Source organism: Mesoplodon densirostris, chromosome 3 (genome assembly GCF_025265405.1).
Source record: "Mesoplodon densirostris isolate mMesDen1 chromosome 3, mMesDen1 primary haplotype, whole genome shotgun sequence".
NCBI classification, from domain to species: Eukaryota; Metazoa; Chordata; class Mammalia; order Artiodactyla; family Ziphiidae; genus Mesoplodon; species Mesoplodon densirostris.
The window spans coordinates 175,318,760-175,341,329 of NC_082663.1; the positions used below are offsets into that span (position 1 = coordinate 175,318,760).

At 43.2% G+C, this 22,570-nt stretch overlaps 1 protein-coding gene across 8 annotated transcripts in view; it reads left to right on the forward strand.

Annotated features, from left to right (window-relative positions):
- The first annotated feature begins 1,175 nt into the window (after positions 1 to 1,175).
- PGBD2 (piggyBac transposable element derived 2) overlaps positions 1,176 to 22,570 on the forward strand; it is a 32,825-nt gene continuing 11,430 nt past the window's right edge. For 2 of the 8 annotated variants that reach the window (XM_060092633.1, XM_060092640.1), the window contains exons 1-3: positions 1,176 to 1,405; positions 10,129 to 10,564; positions 10,661 to 10,798. The gene's annotated coding sequence lies outside the window, so the exon portion shown is untranslated. Of the gene's footprint in view, positions 1,406 to 10,073; positions 10,565 to 10,626; positions 10,799 to 22,570 lie in introns of those variants that run through there. The other 6 variants (XM_060092634.1, XM_060092635.1, XM_060092639.1 and 3 more) reach the window with 6 other exon arrangements.

Sequence of the window (22,570 nt, forward strand, 5' to 3'; positions counted from 1 at the left end):
TTGTTCTCCGCTGTATCTGGTCTGCATGGCAACAATACGTATTTGTGGAAAAAACAATGACAAACTTGAGTGTGCCCTTGGCTCCAGAATCTCACAAATGGGCATGGTAACTTATTTTTCTGACCCAAGTGGTTTACACTTTACAGTGACCAAAACCCTTATGAGAAGTGCCAGGGTGGAGAAGCAAATACAAAACCTTCACTACTTGGCCCTCTTCTTGAATGTTTAGCACAGTTTGGTCCCAAGGATTTTTGTGTTTAGAAAAACGCTTGGAGGCCAAGGCACCCTTTTCTGTAAAGTCACTTCCTATATACTTTATGGAGCAGTCTCAAAAGTGTGTGTATGGGGAGGCGATGGGAGTGGTCCAGGCTGGAAGGGGGATTCCCCCGCCCCGATTTCTCTCCGCCCCCCCCCCCCCCCCCCCCGCTGCGCGCAAGGTACCTTGTCTGCGACAATTTTAGTTGTAACTGGTGGAGCAGGGGTGTGGTGTGCTACTGGCACCTAGTGGGTAGAGGCGAGGGATGCTCAAAATCCTAAAATCACGGCTGCCAGATTTAGCAAATAAAAATACCTGTGGGTAGGGTTGTCAGATGAAATACATAACTCCAAGATTAATTTTAGAGTATATTTTTATCTGAAATTCAAATTTAACTTGGCGCCCTATATTTTATCAGGTGATCCTACCTGCAATACATGGGACAGGGCCCCACAACAAAGAATTATCCAGACCAAAAGTCCAGGGCGTGAGGTTGGTCCAGTAACGCAGATTGTTGGGCCTGGCCTCGGAGTTTCTGATTCAGTAGGTCTGGGGTGGGGCCCCAGGATTTGCATTTCTATCAAGTTCCCAAGTGAAGCTGCCACTGGTCTGGATCTACATTGGAGAACCACCGACCTAGAAAGAAAAAAAGACTTCGTGCCCTCCTGAGTAATAGCGAGGAAAGTGCCTAGGCTAGCAGGTAAGGAGACAGGACGAGAAGGGGCTGCAAGAGGGGCAGAAGATATTTCTGCCGTCTTGGGCCCTGCCTCAGAGGAACTTCTGCGTTCCCTCTAGGCGCCGCGGAGGCCCCAATGTCTCGATGGTCGCTTGAATCGGGGGCGTGTCCTGGACAGGGGCGTGTCCTGGGCGGAGAGTAGAAGGCGGGCCGAGGCGAACGGAGCGCTCTCGTGCCGGACGTTGCGCGGCCGCGACGCCCGACGCCGGCGGGGCAGCGGCACTCTGGGCTCCGCGCTGCCGGTGGTATCTGGCGCGAACCCACGAGGCTCCGGTCCGTTCGGCGCAGGTAGGCGTCGTCCCGCTTGCACCGCCGACTGGGCCCCTCTTGGATGTGGGAGCGGCGCGCCCTGGCGTTGCGTTTTCTCAACGGTGCCCGAGGCGTTGGCCCTCGCTGCCGCGGGCGGACGATGGGTAGGTGGGACCGGGACAGGGACAATGGACCTCCGCGCCCGGGCGCGGAGCTCAGAGGGCCGCACGGGGGCGCTCTCGCTGCGGGACGGGGAGGCTGGGCTGGGACAGGGGAGGACCCCGCTGGGGCGGAGCGGGCTTGGGGGCGGGAGACTTTGGGCGAGGCCGGGCTGTGGGCGGGACCGGGGCCTGCTAAAAGCAGGATGTATTAAGGGAGGAGTGGCTGGGACCCTTGGTAGGAATCGGGGGCGGGCCCGGGCTGGAGGCCGGACGGACTGTGGGCGGAGCTGGGGCTGGGTCAGGCTGACGCGGGTCGGATTGGGGGCGGCGTGGGCGGACACCTGTGGGCGGGGTCGGGCGGGGTCGGGCGGGGTGGGTGGGGTGCGGCTCCCACCCCACGCCCCTTAGGGGGAGGGGCGGCTCCGCGCGGGGCGCGCTGGGTGCAGGGAATTTCTCGCATTTATAGTTTCTGCCTGCTTCTGGGATCGCAGACGTTGCATAGGGTCTTTGTTTTCCCCTTTCCCCCCCTTTTTGTTTGGTATTGAGATGGGTAGGAGAAGAAGGAGGAGGGCCCCGTTTCACAAAGGCCATTCCTGAGCTGTGGTACACCTGGCTTAGCTTTGAGGCATTTACGTTTATAAAATGTCTTATTAAAAAAATTTTCTTTGAAGTAACTTAAGAATTTGAAAAAAGTTTTAAAACTAGTACAAAGAATTCCCACATTCTAGTCACCTAGGTTCCCCAAATGTTAACATCTTATTTAACAGAAAAATTAGCAAAACCAGGACACCTAACATCTACAGGCCTTATTCAGATTTTTTTTGCTCTTCTTGTCCATTTCCTTTTTGTAGTATAGGATCCAAGTCAGGATTTAGATGCATTTAGTTGTCGTGTCTCATTGGAAAAATTTATATTTTAAACAGGAGAAGCCCCCTTACCTCCAAGATCCTTCAGAGTGGCCCTTGGGACCACCAGATCTCAAAGAGGCTTTTCTTCTTGGATGCCAGGGCCAGTTGAGAACGTCCAGCTGAGCCTTCCGGCAGCTTTGGTATAGGTGGTCACCCTCTGTGCCTTGACCCATCTGGCCTTTGGCTGCTCAGCCTCTCCTAGTTCTCCTCCTACCTCTCAAGTCAACCTCCTCCCTCAGATCTCTGCAGATGCCCTCCTTGGCCAGCTTCACTTTCAGTGTGGGCTTCCTCCCTTGCATGATCTCTTGTGGCTTCAAGGATTCTTGTGGCTTTGAGCATTCCATAAATCCTCAGAAAACTCACTTATTTATCACTTCAGCCCAGGCCATTTCTCCGTCTCAGACCCACAGGGATTGTGGCCTATCGCTACCTTTCTGGGTTATCTCAAAAGCATTTCCAGGGGCTTCCCTGGTGGCGCAGTGGTTGAGAGTCCGCCTGCCAATGCAGGGGACACGGGTTCGTGCCCTGGTCCGGGAAGATCCCACATGCCGCGGAGTGGCCAAGCCTGTGAGCCATGGCCGCTGAGCCTGTGCGTCTGGAGCCTGTGCTCCGCAGCGGGAGAGGCCACAACAGTGAGAGGCCCGCGTACCGCAAAAAAAAAAAAAAAGAATTTCCATCCCAATATGCGCAAAACACAGCTCCAAGCCGCCCACATCCAGTCCACTGTATCAATTGGGTCTCCACTGATAGACATTTCCTATGCAGAGTTTCAAAGAATCTTTGGGAATGCATTTTGGTTAGGGGCAATCAAATATTAAGAGTTCCTAATACTTTTTAAAATAGCTGTCTTAAAGCCAGAAAGTGAAGATGAAGATGAAGGCCTGCTACAGGATGAGGAGGATGCCCTGCAGTATGGCCATTTTCTTAGCAGCACAAGTTGTTCAGTTCAGCAAGTATTTATTGGGTGCCTGTTGCATGCCAGGAGCTGTGTTGGCTTCTGGGGATGCAGAGGTGAATAAATTCTGCACCTGCCCTGCCATCAGAGGGCATGTGGTGGGGTCATGTGTTGTAATTGAGGTGAAATCTGTGATAGAGGAAGCCTCAACTTGGAGAAGGAGGTTGCAGGATGTGAGTTGGCCTGAGCCCAGGTGGGAGAAGGCTGGGGACCCAGCTGTTAGGGGCCTTGACCTATTTCCAGGGCTCGTGGGATTGTGACCTCGGGAAATTCTCCCTAGGCTATGAGGATGGGCTGGTGTGGGAATGACTGGTTGGGGGCTGTTACTGAATGTTGGTGAGTGGATAAGGGTCAGGAAAAGGTGATGAGATGAGCTGCTGAGAGTGGTGTGACTGTGAAATGGTAACACAGGTCATACTCTCTGACTCAAACCCAACCAGACATGGGGAAAAGTCAGAATGTTTGAATTTTATCAGAGTCACACTGAAGCACTCCTTAATCAAATATAGGATATCCTTAGCAATATCTATCAGTATCTATAGTAAGTAATAGAAATAGGTATTATAAAGAGCCTCAGATATTTTCAGGTTTTGCTGCCAGGCAGTTTGTTGCCCAAATTTTGAAATTATGTTCAGTTTTCACAACATTTTTGACTTTTGAGAATTGTAGGTGAAGGGTTGTGGATCTGAAAAAATAGCTACCACTTGTAGAGCCAGGCCTGTTGTGTGTGCTTCACAGGCATTGACTCTCATCCTCATAACACCCTACAAGGGTTGGTACCATGCAGATCCCATTTTGTGGGTGAGGAGATGAGGGCATAGAGAAGGTAAGTGATTTGCCCACAGTCACACAGCTCACCCCTGTTGGCTCCATAGTCCACATTCTTACCAGACTGCATACGTGTGAATGGGAGGTTGGGGAGTTGCAGGACCAAAGTCTTTTTCCCATACCTCAGACACCTGGCATCTGCAACCAGCCTGTGTGAGTGCCAAGGAAGGTCAGAAGAGAAGGGAGGCAGGAGCCCTGTAGAGGTTGTGGTTACATACACAGATTCATTGAATGCCTGTGGGGACTCACTTCCTTGATGCCTGGAGCTTGTGGTCTGGTTGGGCAGTGAGCTCTTCTCACAAGCTTAGAGGAAGTTAAGTGCACTGTCAAGTGGGCCAGAGGAGGACATGGGTGATCAGAGGTACTGGGTTGACAAGCTGGGATGCAGACTAGCTGGGCTTTGAGAAAATTTAGGTAAATGATTTTATGAGGATTCTATAAGGAGATTCTTCATGAGAGACACAAAGTGTTGAGTGCGGAGATGACTGTATTCTAATTTTCTTCCTCTAACTGCAAAAGATATATGTGCTCTGGAGCACCACAGATGAATGCCTTCTGCCTGCCACTTCCGTGTCACTGCAGAGAGTGGTCTTCTCAAAGGACATTGAATGGGTCAACTTGATCATATTTGCTCAGATGTGTGGGAATGTCCCTGTGCCTTTGTGAGTGCATGTATAACTGTGCAAAATATGCATTCAAAAACATATAAGATGCATAGGAACAGTTTAAAGAGTCATGAAAGAACTTTGAACACTCCACTCAGTTTAAGAAATAGAACCTTGGGGCCTCCCTGGTGGCGCAGTGGTTGAGAGTCCGCCTGCCGATGCAGGGGATACGGGTTCGTGCCCCGGTCTGGGAGGATCCCATATGCCGCGGAGCGGCTGGGCCCGTGAGCCATGGCCGCTGGGCCTGCGCATCCGGAGCCTGTGCTCCGCAACGGGAGAGGCCACAACAGTGAGAGGCCCACATACCGCAAAAAGAAAAAAAAAAAAAAAAAAAAAGAAATAGAACCTTGTCGAAATCTTAGAAATCCCCTGTATGTCTGCCCCAGTTGCATCTTTTCTCTTCAGAGGTAACTAATATTCTGAAGTTCCTCTTAATCATTTCCTTGCTTTTCTTTATAGTTTTACAATGTGTATGTGTCTCCAGATAATATTTTAGTTTTGTTTAACTTTTTGATCCTTATAAAATGAAACCATGTAGCAAGTTTTCTTTCTTTTTTTTTTTTTTTGCTTATTGTCTTTTATTTGAGATCCATTCAGTCGTGTGTGTGGCTAAAGTTCTTCACTCACTTTTTCTGTGGTATTGCACTGCATCCATTCTGTTGATGGGCGTTTGGGCTGTCTCTAGTTTTTGCTCCTCTAAATAAACAGTGCTGCAGTGGACATTCTTGTCCTGGTCTCCTGGTGCACAGATGAAGTAATTCTCAAACAGGGGTGAGGGAGGTGAGGTGGGATGGGGTAAGGGAAGAAAGGGAAACACTTTTGGTTGTTATAACTGGGAGGTGGTGTGCTCCTGTCTCTAGCGGGTAGAGGCCAGGCACACTGCTAAACTTACTACAATGCACAGGACAGCTTTCCCATCTCCTCCTGCTCTCCCACGCACCAAAGAATTGTCTGACTCCTAATGCGAGTGTCGAGGCTGAGGACCCCTGCTCTAGGGTAAATACCTGGGGTGGACTGCTGGGTGCGTGGGTTTGTGCATGTTCAGCTTTAGTAGGTACTAGCACACTGTCTACACTCCTTTCAGCCGTATGTGGCCTCTTGCATTACTCACTGTCCTTTTCAACACTTGACAATCTCTGCCTTTAAAATTTTTGCCAACTTGGTGTCTGTGAAATGATATCTGATTGTCGTTTTAATTTCATTTCCTGGACAGTAATGAGATTGAGCATCTTTTCCTGTCTGTCTTCTTTTTGTATTTCCTTTGAGAAGTGCCTCCTGATACCATTTTGCCCATTTTCCTGTTGTGTTATTTGTGTTTTTCTTAATTGTGTCTGGGATTTCTTTATATATCCTAGATTATTCTTACCTCCTAGATGCTAATCCCTTATATTTGTTACAGATAACTTCTCCCATTTTTGAGTTTATTCTGATGGGCTGAAAAGTTCTTAATTTAAATGTAGTAGAAGTTATCAGTCATTTTCTTTATGGTTAAATGCTTTTGGCTGGTTGGTTGGTTCCTGCCAGATCCCCAGGTGGGCAGGACTGCCTCTAGGACCACACTGGAGCAGTGCTGAAACCAAGTCTCAGTGCCACTTCAGGACCCACAGCTGGCACTAAGGTTGGCAGGCCTGCTGCCAGGGGCACAGATGGGTGTTGCTGGATCCCTGGGTGAGCAGGACTGGGAGCAGGGCTAGAGCCAGGTCATAGGGCTGCTTCAGGATCTGTAGTCTGGTCCAAGGATGGTAGGCCTATTACTAGGGGTACGGATGCATGATTCCTCCTGGGTCCCTTGTCAGATGGTTACAGGACCGTGACCAGGCAGGTCTGGAGCTGAGTCTGTAGGGAGTTGGGGCTGCTTTCAGTTTGCTGGCAGAACCCATATGAGCTTGCCACCAGGGTGTGGGCCTGCCTTTTTAGAGCAGCTATCCTTGGCCTTGGGGTTCACTGGGGTTTTGCAACCTCCTATCTGGATCCCAAGGCTTTCACAAAGGCACTTTTGTCTGTAGTTGCCTTCCAAATCATTGTTTGTTTAGGGAGATGCATTCCTATTCCACCACCGTGCTAATGTCATTCCCTGTCTCCCTTTACAGTAGGATAGGTCAAACATGTCAGTTCTGTTGTTCAAGTCTCAGTAATTTTGTCTGCTTGACCATCAGTTACTGGAAGAGGTGTGTTGAAATCTCTTACTGTTACGATAGATTTGTCAATTTCTATAATTCTATTACTTTTTACTGTATTTTGAAGTTATATTGTTAGATGCATAAAGTTTAAAATTATTATATCTTTCTGATGAGTCCCACCTTTTTTCCCCGTGAAGTTACCCTCATTTTCTCTGATAATGCTTGCTTTAAATTTTGTTATTTTTAATTGTAAAAAACACATGAAATAAAATTTACCATCTTAACCACTTTTAAGTGTACATTTCAGTAGTGTTAAGTATATTCACATTGCTGTGCAACTAATCTCCAGGACATTTTTATCTGACAAAACTAAGACTATACCCATTAAACATCAACTTTCCATTTTCCCCTCCACCCACTCCTGGTAACCACCATCCTACTTTCTGTTTCTATGAATTTAAATACTTTAGACACCTCATGTAAGTGGAATCATACAGTATTTGTCTTTTTGTGAGTGGTTTATTCCACTTAGCATAATGTTCTCGTTTCATCCATGTTGTAACATGTGATAAGATTTCCTTTTAAGGCTGAATAATGTTCTATTGTAGATACATACCACATCTTCTTTATCCATTCATCTGTAGGTGGACATGTGAGTTGCTCTCACCTCTTGGCTATTGTGAATAGTGCTGCTATGAACCTGGGTGTCTCTTTGAGACCCTGCTTTCAATTCTTTTGGTTAAATGCTCAGAAGTGGTATTTCTGGATCATATGGTAGTTCTGTTTTTAATTTTTTGAGGTACCATCATACTGTTTTACATAATGGCTGCACCATTTTATATTCACATTAACAGTGCACAAGGGTTCCAATTTCTCCACATCCTTACCAACATTTGTTATTTTCTGTTTTTTGTTTTTTGATAGTGGTCATCCTAATGGGTATGAGGTGATAAATCATTATGGTATTGGTTTGCATTTCCCTAGTGATTAGTGATGTTGAGCATCTTTTTGTATGCTTATTGGCCATTTGTATATCTTTAGAGAAATGACTGTTCATGTTTTTTGTCCACTTTTTAGTTGGGTTACTTTTTTTGTTACTAAGATATAGGAGTTCTTTATATATTCTAGATATTAACTCCTTGTAAGATATAACTTGCAAATATTTTCTCCCATTCCATGTATTGCCTCTCTACTTTGTTGATTATATCCTTTGATGAAGTTTTAAGTTTGATGTAGTCCCATTTGTCTGTATTAGCTTTTGTTGCCTCTGCTTTTGGTGTCATATTCAAGAAATCATTGCCAAATCCAATGTCATGAATCTTTTCCCCTGTGTTTTTTTCTAAGCGTTTTATAATTTTACCTCTTACATTTAGGTCTTTGGTATGTTTTGAGTTAATTTTTGTATATGGTGCAAGATAAGTGTTCAACTTTATCCTTGTGCACGATATCCAGTTTTTCCAACACCATTTGTTAGGGACTGTCCTTTCCCTACTGAGTGGTCTTAGCACCCTTTTTGAAAATTACCTGGCTGTATACATGAAGGTTTATTTCTGGCACTCTATGCTGATTCATTGATCTATATGTCTGTCTTTAATGCCAGTACAATACTGTTTTGATTTCTGTAGCTTTGTAATACGTATTGAAATGAGGAAGTGTAAGTCTTCCAACTTTGTTCTTTTTCAAAATTGTTTTGGCCATTGGAGTTCCTTGATATAACATGTGAATTTTTAGGTGGCTTTTTCTATTTGTGCCAAAAATGCCATTGGGATTTTGATAGAGATTGCATTGAATCTGAATATTACTTTGGGTAGTATTGACATACTGTCAACATTAAGTCTTCCAGTCTATGAACCTGAGATGTCTTTACATTTTTTGATGTTTCTTTAAAGTGCTTTCATTAATGTTTTTTTGTCAGTTTACAACTCTTTCCCCTTTTTGGTTAGGATTGTTCCTAAATATTTTATTCTTTTCAATGCTGTGGTAAATGGAATTGTTTACTTAATTTCCACTTCATGTTGTTCATTGTTAGTGTATAGAAATGCAACTAAAATGAATAGATTTTAGTGTGTTAATTTAGATTCCAACAACTTTGCTGAATTTGTTTATTCTAACAGGTTCTTAAAAAATCTTTAGGGATTTCTACATATAAGATCATGTCATCCACAAGCAGGTAATGCTATTTCTTCATTTCCAATTTGGATGCCTTTTATTTATTTATTTATTTTTCTTGCCGAAAGGTTCTGGCTAGGACTTCTGGTATTACGTTGAGTAGAATGGCCAGAGTGGGCATCCTTATCTCGATCCTGTTGGTAGAGGAAAAGTTTTCAGTATTTCACTATTTCATATGATGTTAGTTGTGATATTTTTTCATATATGGCCTTTGTTATGTTGAGATGGTTTCCTTCTATTCCTAGTTTATTAAGTGTTTTTATCGTGAAACGGTGTTGAATCTTGTTTGTTTTTTTTTTTTTGCTGCTGCTTTTTAAAATATTGAAGTATAGTTGATGTATAATATTATACAAATTACAGTTGTACAATACAGTGATTCACAAATTTTAAAGGTTATACTTCATTTATAGTTATTATAAAATATTTGCTATAGAACCCATGTTTAATGATGCTCCATACTCTTTTCCACTGTGGCTGTACATTTCCCACCAACAGTGTATGAAGGTTCCCTTTTCTCCATGTCCTCGCCAACATTTGTTATTTGTGTTCTTTTAGATGTTGGCCATTCTGACAGGCGTGGGTTGGTATCTCATTGTGGTTCTGATTTGTATTTCTCTGATGATTAGCCATGTCGAGCATCTTTTCATGTGCCTGTTACCCTGCCACTTCTTAATTGAACTCCAGAGCTCTCCCAGAGCTGTTTTCATCAGTGGATAATTATTATTATTATTATTTTTTTTAATGTGGATGATTTTTTTTTTTTTTTTTTTTTTTGCGATACGCGGGCCTCTCACTGTTGTGGCCTTTCCCATTGCAGAGCACAGGCTCCGGACACGCAGGCTCAGCGGCCATGGCTCACAGACCCAGCCGCTCCATGGCATGTGGGATCCTCCCGGACTGGGGCAGGAACCCATGTCCCCTGCATCGGCAGGCAGATTCTCAACCACTGACTCTTCGCCACCAGGGAAGCCCAGTGGATAATTATTAAATCATTGTTTTTTGTCAGGTACAAGTGCTGGGACCACCTAGTCCACTCTGTTGCTAATGTTACACTCCTAAATCCTTTTTTTTTTTTTTTTAGGAGATTAAGATGGTTCATGCGAAATAGGTATTTTTACATGGTATTAACGGAGCTAGCTCAACTGGGACAAGCTAGGAAAACTAGTTGGTTTCTGCTATTTCTCCAAAGACACCTGATGACTGTCCTTTATACTGAAGTTTGGTTAAGGAGGCACTTAGAGGACAGAAATTGTTGGTAATGATGAAAGATAGAAGGATTTATTCTTTCAGAAAAAAAAAAAAATTCCTGGGCTGTGACCTGTTTAGACTGAAGTGGACCCATTAAAGGTGTTTAGAAATGTATCTCAGTTGATCAAGATTTGGATCACAGAACTTTCTGAGGATCCATGGATGTGTTTGTTTGCCATCACTCTGGAGATCAGTGCCTGCCATACTCCCTCAACTGGAGCACTTTGGGAAGAGGTACTGATCTAGACTGCTGGAATCATCATCCTCAGGTAAGACATATAATTGTATAAGTTGATCCACGTCGTAAGGAATGGAGGCCCAAGGAAGAGCAGAGTCTCTGAAACGTATCTGTTGGAGATCATCAGGCAGAAAATCACAGGAGGAACGGTGTGGAGTGCTGGCAGCCCCTTCATGTTGCTCAACACAGAAAGGCTCATGTAGTTCATGACAGGGAGCATCTGAAAGGCTGGGACTCATGGGATGAGTGTTTCCTGAAGTGCCAGGTAAGGGCATCTCTTCCCCTTTCACTGAAATGACCTGTTGCGGGTCTTCTAGTGACAGATTTCGCTGAGCTTGATCCTCCTTCCTCCTTTTGACACGCTGGTTTTTAAACCAAGTCTTTATTACTGACTCATCAAGATGAATATTTGAAGAAAGTTCTTTTATGATGAACCAATTTGGGTACACGGTCTTTTCAAATGTATCTTTTAGTGCTCCAAGCTGTTCCCAGGTGAACTGTGTGTGGAATCGGCGAGCTGAATTTGGCTTTCCTGCCATGATATCTTTTAGAAGTGCAGTGATTCAACCAGGTGTTTCCTGACTCTGAATTGTCGTCTATCTGAATCTTGTTAAATGCATTTTCTGCATCAATTAATATGAACATGTTTTATTTTACATGATTTTTACATGTTGAACTATTCTTGCATTCCAGAAATCCTACTTTGTTGTGTATAATCCTTTCAATGTGCTTTTGAATTCAGTTTGCTAGTATTTTATTGAGGATTTTTGTGTTCATATTTATCAAGGCTATTGGTCTTTAATTTTCTTCTAGTGTTTTTGTCCGGCTCTAGTATCAGGGTAAGGTTGGCTCAGCTATTATATTTTTCAGCTCTAGAATTTCTGTTTGCTTCTTTTTTATAATTTCTATCTCTTTGTTGATACTGTCATTTTGTTCATGCATTTCCTGATTTTGTTTAGTTGTATATCTGTGTTTTCTTTTAGCTAATTGAATATCTTTAAGAAGTAGTTTTGAAATTTTCATTAAGAAATTCAGCAATCTGTTTTTCTTTTGGGTCCAGTCTGGAGTTTTATTTTGTTCCTTTGATTGGGCCATGTTTCCTTGTTTCTTTGTGTAGTTTGTGATCTGTTGCTGAGATTTGGCCATTTAACAAAACAACTTCCTGTCCCGGTCTTAATGGACTGGCTTCGTTTAGCAGAATACTTTCACCAATCAGCCCACCTGGAAGTTTGGGACCTCCCCATCCTTTTCTAGTGATGTATCTTCTCTGGACTTGTGTGTGTACTTTTTAACTGTCTCAATTTCTCTACACTGCTTGTCCTTATTTCTTCTCAGAAGCTTGTAATTTCTTGCTCTCCCAGACATCTGCCTGCTGAACTGCAGAATTTCTGTAGCTACTGTGCTGTGAAACCTGCCTACCTTTTCAGTGTCTTCCAAGCTATGCCAACATGCCTGTCAGTGCTCCAAGTCTGGTGAGACAGAAATCTGTTCCTCAGGCAGGCCCCAGGCAAACCAGAACTAGGTTTTCTCCTAGTTCCACCTAACTACACTGAGATGGGGGAGAAGCGTGTGTGTGCAAAATGCCATGAACTTTTCCTTCCCCTTTCAATGGAATCCCTTCTTGGTTTTCTATTGGCTTTGGTTTTCCATTGGTCTCTGACCCCCGTTCCAGGGACAAGAGAACAAGCCAAAGCAGGGGAAAGAATCAAGAGACTGGTCTTAGCAGGGTGGAAATTTTTATATGGTTATTAAGGAATAAGGTGAATTAAGCAAATATTGATAGGGGTGAAAGAAAGGTGAAACAGAAAGGGGAGAGTCACAGGACTTGTCTCAGCAGGGTGGAAACCTTTATTTAGATGGTTGTTAAGAAGTGGGATGAAGACCACCTAGAGGAGTGGGATAGGGAGGGTGGGAGGGAGGGAGACGCAAGAGGGAAGATACACAGGGATATATGTATATGTATAGCTGATTCACTTTGTTATAAAGCAGAAACTAACACACCATTGTAAAGCAATTATACTCCAATAAAGATGTTAATTAAAAAACAACAAAAAGAAGTGGGATGAATAAAATGGACATTGATGGGGTTAAAGGTTTTAATACAGCAGTACCAAAGACTGGGTGTTAGCCAAAGGGATCTCCTGCTGGTCCCCCAGCATGTAGGGATCCCAAACAAGTCTGCTCTATTTATCCCAGTTTGGAGAAGTAAAAAGCCAGAAGGCAGAGACTACAATGAGGAACCTCGCCAGCAGTCACTTGGGGCAGTGGTTAGGCAGATTAATCAAGTTGACAGTTGACAAAAGGGCCAGGGTACCTTGGCTCAACCCTTACTAAGGACCCAAAGCCTTTTGCACATGAGTGGGTAAAATGGTCAGGGGGTTGATACCGGAGTCCTATGAACTGTGGTACCAAGACATATTGGTGAAGCCCTGACACAGGCTACAGTTAGATTTAGAGTATAAAAGTGTGAGTTGGGAATTCCCTGGCGATCCACTGGTTAGGACTTTGTGCTTTCACTGCCAAGGGCCTGGGTTCAGTCCCTGGTCAGGGAACTACAATCCCCACAAGCCGTGTGGCACAGCCAAAAAAAAAAAGTGTAAGAGTTAATAAGATTGTGAAAGTTGAAATGTTTAAACAAGCTTTATGTAAAGAAGTTGTGTCTTCTTTACCTGAATATTTTATGGGAATCGATATTGTGTTTGGCCCAGGAATACTTCCCCTTTCTAATATTGTAAGACAAAGCCTGTTGATGTGATCCTAATGGAGGCCACAGTGAGGATTGATAGAATTAAGATTGAAGTTTGTAGAATTGATGTTTGAACAGGCTTTATGTGAAGTGGCTGCGTCTCTTTTTGCTGATTGTATTATGGGGATGGGCGTTGTATCTGGGGGATGTTTCCCCTACCTAATATCGTAAACAGAAGGCATGTAACTCTACCCTTTGAGCAATATTAATCAGACATGATCAATAGGAACCAGTAAGGAGTGTGGAATAGAAGTTGGATTGCTGGTAGGGACAGAGTCTCTGTGTGATAGCCCGTGGAGCCTAGACTGCGGTTTATGACAAAAGCCTGTGAGTGAAAAAAAAAAAAAAAAAAAAAAAAAAGCCTGTGAGTGCCTCCCAGCGATCACTACTGGGAATTTATACTAGACAATTTCCATTTGAAGGGCATTTACTATCTTGCCATTTGACATTATTAATTGAAGCTACCCCTATGACTGAAGGACATAAAATTATCTTAAAACCTGAAATACTCAATGTGTAGGATGATGTCAGAGAATCACTCTAATGTGGATGGCAGTGCCTGGAAGGATTTCATAATAAAATAGAAATGGTTTATACAGGATGATGCTGCCTGGGGGGTGCAAGGAGATACTCACGAATAGGGGGCTCCTTTTTCTCTACGACTGACTCTGTAACTGTGTGAGGAGTTGCTGGATTCTTTGGTCTCTTGGACAGTGCCCTATAAAGAACTCTCAACTGACCAACAAAGAGTTGCTTCGTTTGTGGATGGCATTTAGAAGGTGAATGGACAACATCCTATTTGGAAGGCCACCACGCTGATTGAAGAAGGTAAAACAAATCAGATTGGTGGGCTGACTTGCATGCTGTTTTCCTAACAGTGATGGAAGAATTGAACAATGGTATAAGCCCCTATGTTTGGGTTTTTATTGATTCATGGATGCTGGCCAATAGACTGGCCATATGGTCAGGCAGGAGGGCAATGGAAACCTGGCCCATTAAAGGAATGCCCTTGTAGGGCACAGGTTTGTGGAAATTTGAGGGGTGCATTAAAGTAGGACATGTCAATGCCCATCAGAAGAACTCCTTTCCAGGTTTAGTAGGTGATTGGAATCAGCAAGCAGATACTCCTGTGTGCTCCCTTGAGATGGCCACCTGGGTCCGTGAAATGTATGGACATAGGGGTCACTGCAGCAAAGTAAAGATGGGTTGAATTTCCTCGTAGTCTTCTTGTACTCTCATGCACAAAATGCCAGTAAGAGAAGTTCTCTCTGTCAATGAGAGAGACAGAGATTGCACATGGCTATATGGCAGATTCCCTGGTGGGAAGGCTCTGATCATGGTTGGCATGTGAGCCATGGGGGGCTACAAATGGGTCCTGACACTGGGAATAGACACTGACTCTGGACAGGGCTATGCCTGCCCAATGGTAGATGAAAACGCTCAGAATACTGTGAAAGAACTGGAACAGAAGATACTGCACCAATTTGGGTTGCTGACTGTCATTTCTTTAGACCAAGGAACACATTTTACAGTCTGTAATGTCCAACAATGGGCAGAGAAATATTCTCCTCTGAGTACTAGTTTGATAGAGAATTGGAATGGGCATTTGAAACATTGGTTGTCTAAAATGGAGGAAGATAAAGGCTTGAAGGGCTGGCTTTACACACCTTCATGAGTGTCCATTCATACTAAACATGAGTGGAACTAGAAGAGTGTCCCCACTGGATAGATTCCTCTATTTTTCTGGTGGATCTAGGGAAGTAGGGGTGACAAAGGATGCTGATATGACTTACTTTCTTGCCAAAGGAGGAGGATGTTGGTATAATAACTATAGTTTTTTTCTCTCTCTCTCTCTCTCTCTTCTTTTTCTTCCTCACATCACCTCAACTTTTTGTTTGTTTTTCCTACCTGATGACCAGGGCTACAAATACAAGTTGATTGATTCCTAAGCAAGAAACTATAACTATATTTTTAAACCTTATGTCAGAATTCCTAAGGGCCTGATGGGGCAGAATGTGCCTTCATCCCATCTGACAAGACTGAATGAAGCTATATTGCTTGGTGGTAAAGATAGCCCACTAGTTCTGCACCTACGTAACCTCACCCTCTCTAAATGGGAGTGGACTGAGGGAAGGCACTTGCTAGGCTAATATTGCTTTCTGCAGCCTAGACCGGCCCAATGGTTGAATCTAATGAACCTTCCAAAAATGGAAGAGTTTAGGTATAAATGAAGAGAAGAAGGAATAGTAGCTAAGGGTAAGTAGTGAATAAATGTGTTATGTAAAAAGGTAAATTCAGTATTACATTAGTACCTCAAAAGAGCTCAGAGCAAGAGACGACATTGTTTCTTAGCTCAATTATGTCAGATGTCTGAAAGAGTGAAGCCATATGTTTGCTGAAACCACTCCTGCTTTTGGAACCTGATACGATCGAATGAAAGACTGCAAACTGGAGTGGCCTAACCCTGGGAGACATCCTCATACAACAAAATGATGAACTGGAATGATTATTAATGATTGCATGGGGTTCTAGTAATGTGCCACTATCTTTTGACTTGGGTATCATTTTGCTGTAAGGGGTCTGTGGCCAGAGCCCAGGGGGTGGGCTATGAGATAATAGAAAATATGTATAGATCTCTGCCCCAGTTCCTGGAACAGAGCTCCTGAAATCCTTGTAATTTCCTATGTGATAAGAGCACTAGGAGCATCTTTTGTCCTAATATTTGGTTTTTGACCTGGGTTCCTGGCACAGGGCTCCTGAAACCCTTGTAATTTCCTGCGTGATAGGAGTGTCCTTTGTTCTAATGAGGTGACTCTGTTTGGGTGCCTGGATGACTCCTGGATGAGGGCTGGTTACCAGAAAGACCAAGCCATGATTGGAAGCTTGGAATTTTCAGCCCCACCCACTCCCCATTCTCTTGAGAAGGGAAAGAGCTGAAAATGGGATTAATGATAAATCATGCCTACATGATGAAGCCTCCAGGAAAATCCCAAAAGTACGGGATTCAGAGAGCTTCCGGATTGGTGAACACATGGAGGTGCTGCGAGAGTGGCATGCCTGAAGAGGGCATGGAAGCTCTGCACCCTTTCCCCATACCTTGGCCTGTGCGTCTCTTCATCTGGCTGTTCATCTATATCCTTTATCATATCCTTTAATAAACTGGTAAACATAAAGCATTTCCCTGAGTTCTGTGAGCCGCTCTAGCAAATTCATTGAACCCAAGGAAGGGATCATGGGAACCCCTGATTTGTAGCCAAGTCAGACAGAAATTGTGGGTAACCTGGGGACCTACTACTTGTAATCGGCATCTGATGTGGGGAGCAGTTTTGTGGTACTGAGCCCTTAGCCTGTGGTATCTGACACTGTCTCCAGGTAGATAGTGTCAGAATTGTTGGACACCCAGCTGGTGTTGCAGAGAGTTACTTGTGCGGACCCCCCCACCCCGAATTTGGTCACTAGAAGTGTCAGAAGTGAAGTGTTCTGTGCGAGTGGTAAAGAAGACACACAGGAGAGAAACAAAGGAGGGAAAGACTGGGTTTTTTCCTACCCAGGAGGAGGAAAACTGGGTTTTTCCAATTTAGTAGTGTTCTCATAAAGGTATTCTGGCCCATATTTTGATGTTAACTTGCATTTCTGTGGGGAATGAGGACCTAGAGCTTCCTAGTCCTTCATCTGTTGATATCACCTCCCCCACATCTGCCTTTTGATTAGATAGTTTAATCTATTTACTTTAAAAATAATTACTGAAAAGAGGAGACTTATTTTGTCACATTGCTATTTGTTTTGTGTCCATCTATCTATCTTATAGCTCTGTCGTCTCTCATTTTCCTCCATTACTGCCTACCTTTTTTGTGTTTAGTTGATTTTTTGCAGTGACATGTTTTGATTTCCTTTTAATCTCCTTTCATGCATATTCTTTAGATTTTTTTTTGCAGTTACCATGGGATTATATAGAATATCCTAATATAACTAATTTCAGTTGATAGCAACTTTGCTTCAGTTGCATACATAAACTCCTCTCTTACAAAGTTCTTCCCCCCTTATATTACTGATGTCAAAAATTACATCTTTCATTTATAATTGTTTTTTATGCATTCATCTTTTAAATTCTGTAGAAAATAAGAAGTGGAGTTACAAACTAAAATGACAACAATGTTGTTTCTTTTTAAAAATATGGGTTTATATATTTACCTTTACTGCTGGTAACTTTATCTTTTCTCAAGTATGACTGAGTTACTGTCTAGCATCCTTTCCTTTCAACATTAAGGACTCTCTTTAGCATTTCTGGTATTGTGGGTCTAGTGGTAATGAATTCCTTCAACTTTTGTTTGTCTGGGAATATCTTAATTTCTCCCTCTTTTTTTTTTTTTTTTTTTTTTTTTTGCGGTATGTGGGCCTCTCACTGTTGTGGCCTCTCCCATTGCGGAGCACAGGCTCCGGATGTGCAGGCTCAGCGGCCATGGCTCACGGGCCCAGCCGCTCCGTGGCACGTGGGATCCTCCCAGACCGGGGCACGAACCCGTGTCCCCTGCATCGGCAGGCGGACTCTCAACCACTGCGCCACCAGGGAAGCCCTCTCCCTCATTTTTGAAGGACAGTATTGCTGAATATAGAAATCATGGTTCGCAATTTTTTTCTTTTAGCACTTTAAGTATATCATCTTACTACCTTTTGGCCTCTAAGGTTTCTGATGAGAAATTGACTGATGATCTTATTGCAGATCCTTTATACTATGAATTGCTTCTCTCTTCCTGATTTCAAGGTTCTTGCTTTGGCTTTGGCCAGTTTGACTATGATGTGGGTTGGTGTGGGTCTCTTTAGTTTATCCTACTTCAAGATTTTTAGGTCTGTCTCTTCCCTCAAATTTGGGAAACTTATGGCTATTGTTTTTTCAAGTAATGTCTGTGCCCTTTTCTTTCTCTTTTCCTTTTGAGATTCTCAAAATGTGTATGTTGACTGACTTGATGGTGACCCACAAGTCTCTTAGGCTCTGTTCACTTTTCTTCATATATATATATTTTTCTGTTTGTAAGAGTTGATATTTTTAATAGTCCTGTGTTCAGTCCTTTTTTTCTCCCTTCACAACTCTGGTGTTGAATTCCTCTAGCGAATTTTTCATTTCAGCTTTGTTTATATATTGTTTGCCTGATTTCCTTTAGTTCTTTGTCCATGTTTTCCATTTACTTGCAGCATATTTAAGATGATTATTTTAAAGTCTTTGTCTAGTAAGTCTGATGTCTAGGTTTCCTCAGAGTTGGTTCTATCAGCTTTAAATGAGCCACATTTTCTTGTTTCTTTTTGTGCCTTGTGATTTTTTTGCTAAAAATTGAATGTTTTTCTATTATGATGTGGTAACTCTGGAAATTAGACTCCTTGCCTTCCCCAGGGTTTGCTTTTTTTATTTTTTGAAGGCCATTGTAGTTCATTGGTTTTGGGACTTTTCCAAACTATTTCTGCAAAGACTGTATATTGTCATGTGTGATCACTGAAGACTCTGTTCCTTATAGCTTGTGTTCAGCTAATCTTTTGACAGAGAATTCCATGAATCTCAGGAGCTGAAACAAACAAAAAAACACTGAAAAAAACCCCAAAAAGACCATCTACTTCTCCCCGTCTTTACATATTTGCTCTTTGCTGGGACACTCCTTCATCACTTAGTTAGGATACTCTTAATCTTGGGATTAGCCTGAGGTAAAAGTTTAAGGTCTTCTCAGGAGTTTTCTGAGCGTGTGTCTTGGGCTTGCATATGGCTTTCTTAAATTCCTCCATATACGTGGAAGCTTTTGAATGTCCTGTATTTCCAAATAGCCTTAAATGGTCTGTTATGTATCTTTACCCACAGTCTGTTGCTCCAGACGTCTGTGGATTTGTATTCTGCCTCACAGCTTTTTCTGCCACACCAGTGTTTTAGGTATCCTTAAGACACGTTAGAGCAGAAATACACAATAATTTGCAGTCAGGTTTGCTCTTTCTCCCTTTAGTTTGAGGGGAAAACTGGGAATTGGGCTTCTGGCTACTCAAGACTAAGATTGCTGCAGCACTGGAAAGGGGGTAGGTCAAGGGTGAGTAAGAACTCCACGAAACGTTCCTATTGTTTTGAAGTTGGCTTTTTGTTTTTTTTTCAGTTTTATTGAGCTATAATTGACATACAACACTGTATAAGTTTAAACTGTACCACATAATGACCTGTCATACTTACATTGTAAATTCCTATAGTAAGTTAACATCCATCTCATATAGTTACGAAGAAGAAATTTATTTTCCTTGTGATGACAACTTTTAGGATTTAATCTCTTAGCAACTTCCAAATATACTATACAGCAGTGTTAACTATGGTCATCGTGTACATATTTTCCCAGTTATAAGCTGAGACTTCCTCATTTATTTTATACCTGGACACTTGACCTTTTCACCACCATCAACCAATTCCCTCTTCTTAAATCCGCCACCTCTGGTGACCACAAATCTGTTTCTTTTTATATATGTTCATTTGTTTGTTTTTTTAGATTCTACATATAAGTGGGATCATACGATATTTGTCTTTTTCTGTCTAACCTATTGCACTTAGCATAATGCCCTCAAATGCATCCATGCTGTCACAAATGATAGTATTTCCTTCTTTTTTATGGCTGAATAACATTCCATTATATATATGTACCACATTTTCTTCAGTGGACACATCTTTTCTATTGTAAGTAATGTTTCAGTGAACATGGGGATGCAGATATTTCTTCAAATAGTGACTTCATTTCCTTTGGATGTATACCCAGAAGTGGAATTGCTGGACTGTATGGTAGCTTTATTTTTACTTTTTTGAGGAACCTCCATACTGTTTTCTGTAGTGGCTGCTCCAGTTTGCATTCCCACCAATAGTGCACAAGGGTTCCCTTTTTTCCACATGCTTGATGTGTCTTTTTGTTTTTGTTTTGTTTTTTTGTGGTACGCGGGCCTCTCACCGTTGTGGCCTATCCCGTTGCCGAGCACAGGCTCCGGACGCACAGGCTCAGCGGCCATGGCTCACGGGCCCAGCCACTCTGCAGCATGTGGGATCTTCCCGGACCGGGTCACGAACCCGTGTCCCCTGCATCGGCAGGCAGACTCTCAACCAGTGCGCCACCAGGGAAGCCCTTGATGTGTCTTTTTGATGACAGGCATTCTAACAAGAGTGAGGTGATATCTCACTCTGTTTTTTTTTTTTTTTTTTGCGGTACACGGGTCTCTCACCGTTGTGGCCTCTCCCGTTGCGGAGCACAGGCTCCGGACGCGCAGGCCCAGCGGCCATGGCTCACGGGCCCAGCCACTCTGCGGCATGTGGGATCTTCCTGGACCGGGTCACGAACCTGTGTCCCCTGCATCGGCAGGCAGACTCTCAACCAGTGCGCCACCAGGGAAGCCCTTGATGGGTCTTTTTGATGACAGGCATTCTAACAAGAGTGAGGTGATATCTCACTCTGTTTTTTTTTTTTTTTTTTGCGGTACACGGGTCTCTCACCGTTGTGGCCGCTCCCGTTGCGGAGCACAGGCTCCGGACGCGCAGGCCCAGCGGCCATGGCTCACGGGCCCAGCTGCTCCGCGGCATGTGGGATCTTCCCGGACCGGGGCATGAACCCGTGTCCCCTGCATCGGCAGGCGGACTCTCAACCACTGCGCCACCAGGGAAGCCCTCACTGTGGTTTTGATATGCATTTCCTTGACGATTAGTGATTTTTTAAAAATAAATTTATTTATTTATTTAATTATTTTTGGCTGTGTTGGGTGTTCATTGCTGTGCATGGGCTTCTCATTGCGGTGGCTTCTCGTTGCGGAGCACGGGCTCTAGGCACACAGGCTTCAGTAGTTGTGGCACGCAGGCTCAGTAGTTGTGGCTTGCATGCTCTAGAGTGCAGGCTCAGTAGTTGTGGCGTACAGGGCTTAGTTGCTCCACGGCATGTGGGATCTTCCTGGACCAGGGCTCGAACCTGTGTCCCCTGAATCGGCAGCTGGATTCTTAACCACTGCACCACCAGGGAAGTCTGATGATTAGTGATGTTGAGCACCTTTTCATGTACCTGTTGGCCATTCAATATTTTGTTTGGAAAAATATCTAATTTCCTCCATGTAGCACCCCAGGACTGGGGCATCTAATCTGTGGCTTGAATTGCTCACTTCCCGGGGCAGGTGTCTGCCCTTATAATCTTCCATTTCCTCTGAGTCCCCTTCCAGGAGCACCAGGCCCTGACCCCATCTTTTCTTCCCCTCATACCTGATCACGTGTATATCTTTCCTACATCCTTGTTTGTACAGCAGTCCTTCTGCCAGTTTCCACTCAGTTTTTAGTGAAAATTGTTTATGTGTAGATATATTTTTGATTTGTTTGTGGCGGGCAGTGAGCTCCATGTCCTCTCACGTTGCCATCTTGATCCCTTTGATTACTATAGCCTTATAATATAGTTTGAAATGAGAGAGTGTAATGCCTCCTGCTTTGTTCTTCTTTTTAGGATTGCGTTGACTATTTGAGGTCTTTTGTGGTTCCATACAAATTTTAGGATTGTTTTTTTCTACTTCTATAAAAATTGCCATAAAATCTTGATAGGGATTGCATTGGATCTGTAGATGGCTTTGGGTAGTATAGACATTGTAGTATTAATTCTTCCAATCCATAATCATGGGATATTTTTGTCTTCAGTTTCTTTCATCAATGATTTGTAGTTTCCAGTATAGGGATTTTTTTTTTTTTACTTCTGTGGTTAAATTTATTCCTATATATTTTATTGTTTAATGCTTTTGTAGTGGGGTAATATTCTCCAATTCCCTTTTTAAAAAATATTTATTTTTTGGCTACACTAGGTATTAGTTGTGGCATGCGGGGTCTTTAGTTGCAGCATGCGGAATCTTTAGTTGTGGCACGCGGAATCTTTAGTTTCGGCATACAGGATCCTTAGTTGTGGCATGAGAACTCTTAGTTGCAGCATATGGAATCTAGTTCCCTGACTAGGGATCAAACCTGGGCCTCCTGCATTGGGAGTATGGAGTGTTAGCCACTGGACCACCAGGGAAGTCCCATTCTCCAGTTCTTAAGAGAATTCAGTTTTAAAGTATAGTAATGTTACTGGTTTTTGTATGTTGATTTTATATCCTGTAACTTTACTGAATTCATTCATTAGATCTAACAGTTTTTTTGTGAAGTTGTTAGGGTTTTCTGTATGTAAAATCTTGTCATCTGTAAATAGAGACAGTTTTTCTTCTTCCTTTCCAATTCTGATGCCTTTTATTTCATTTTCTTAAATTATTGCTCTGGTAGGACTTCTAGTA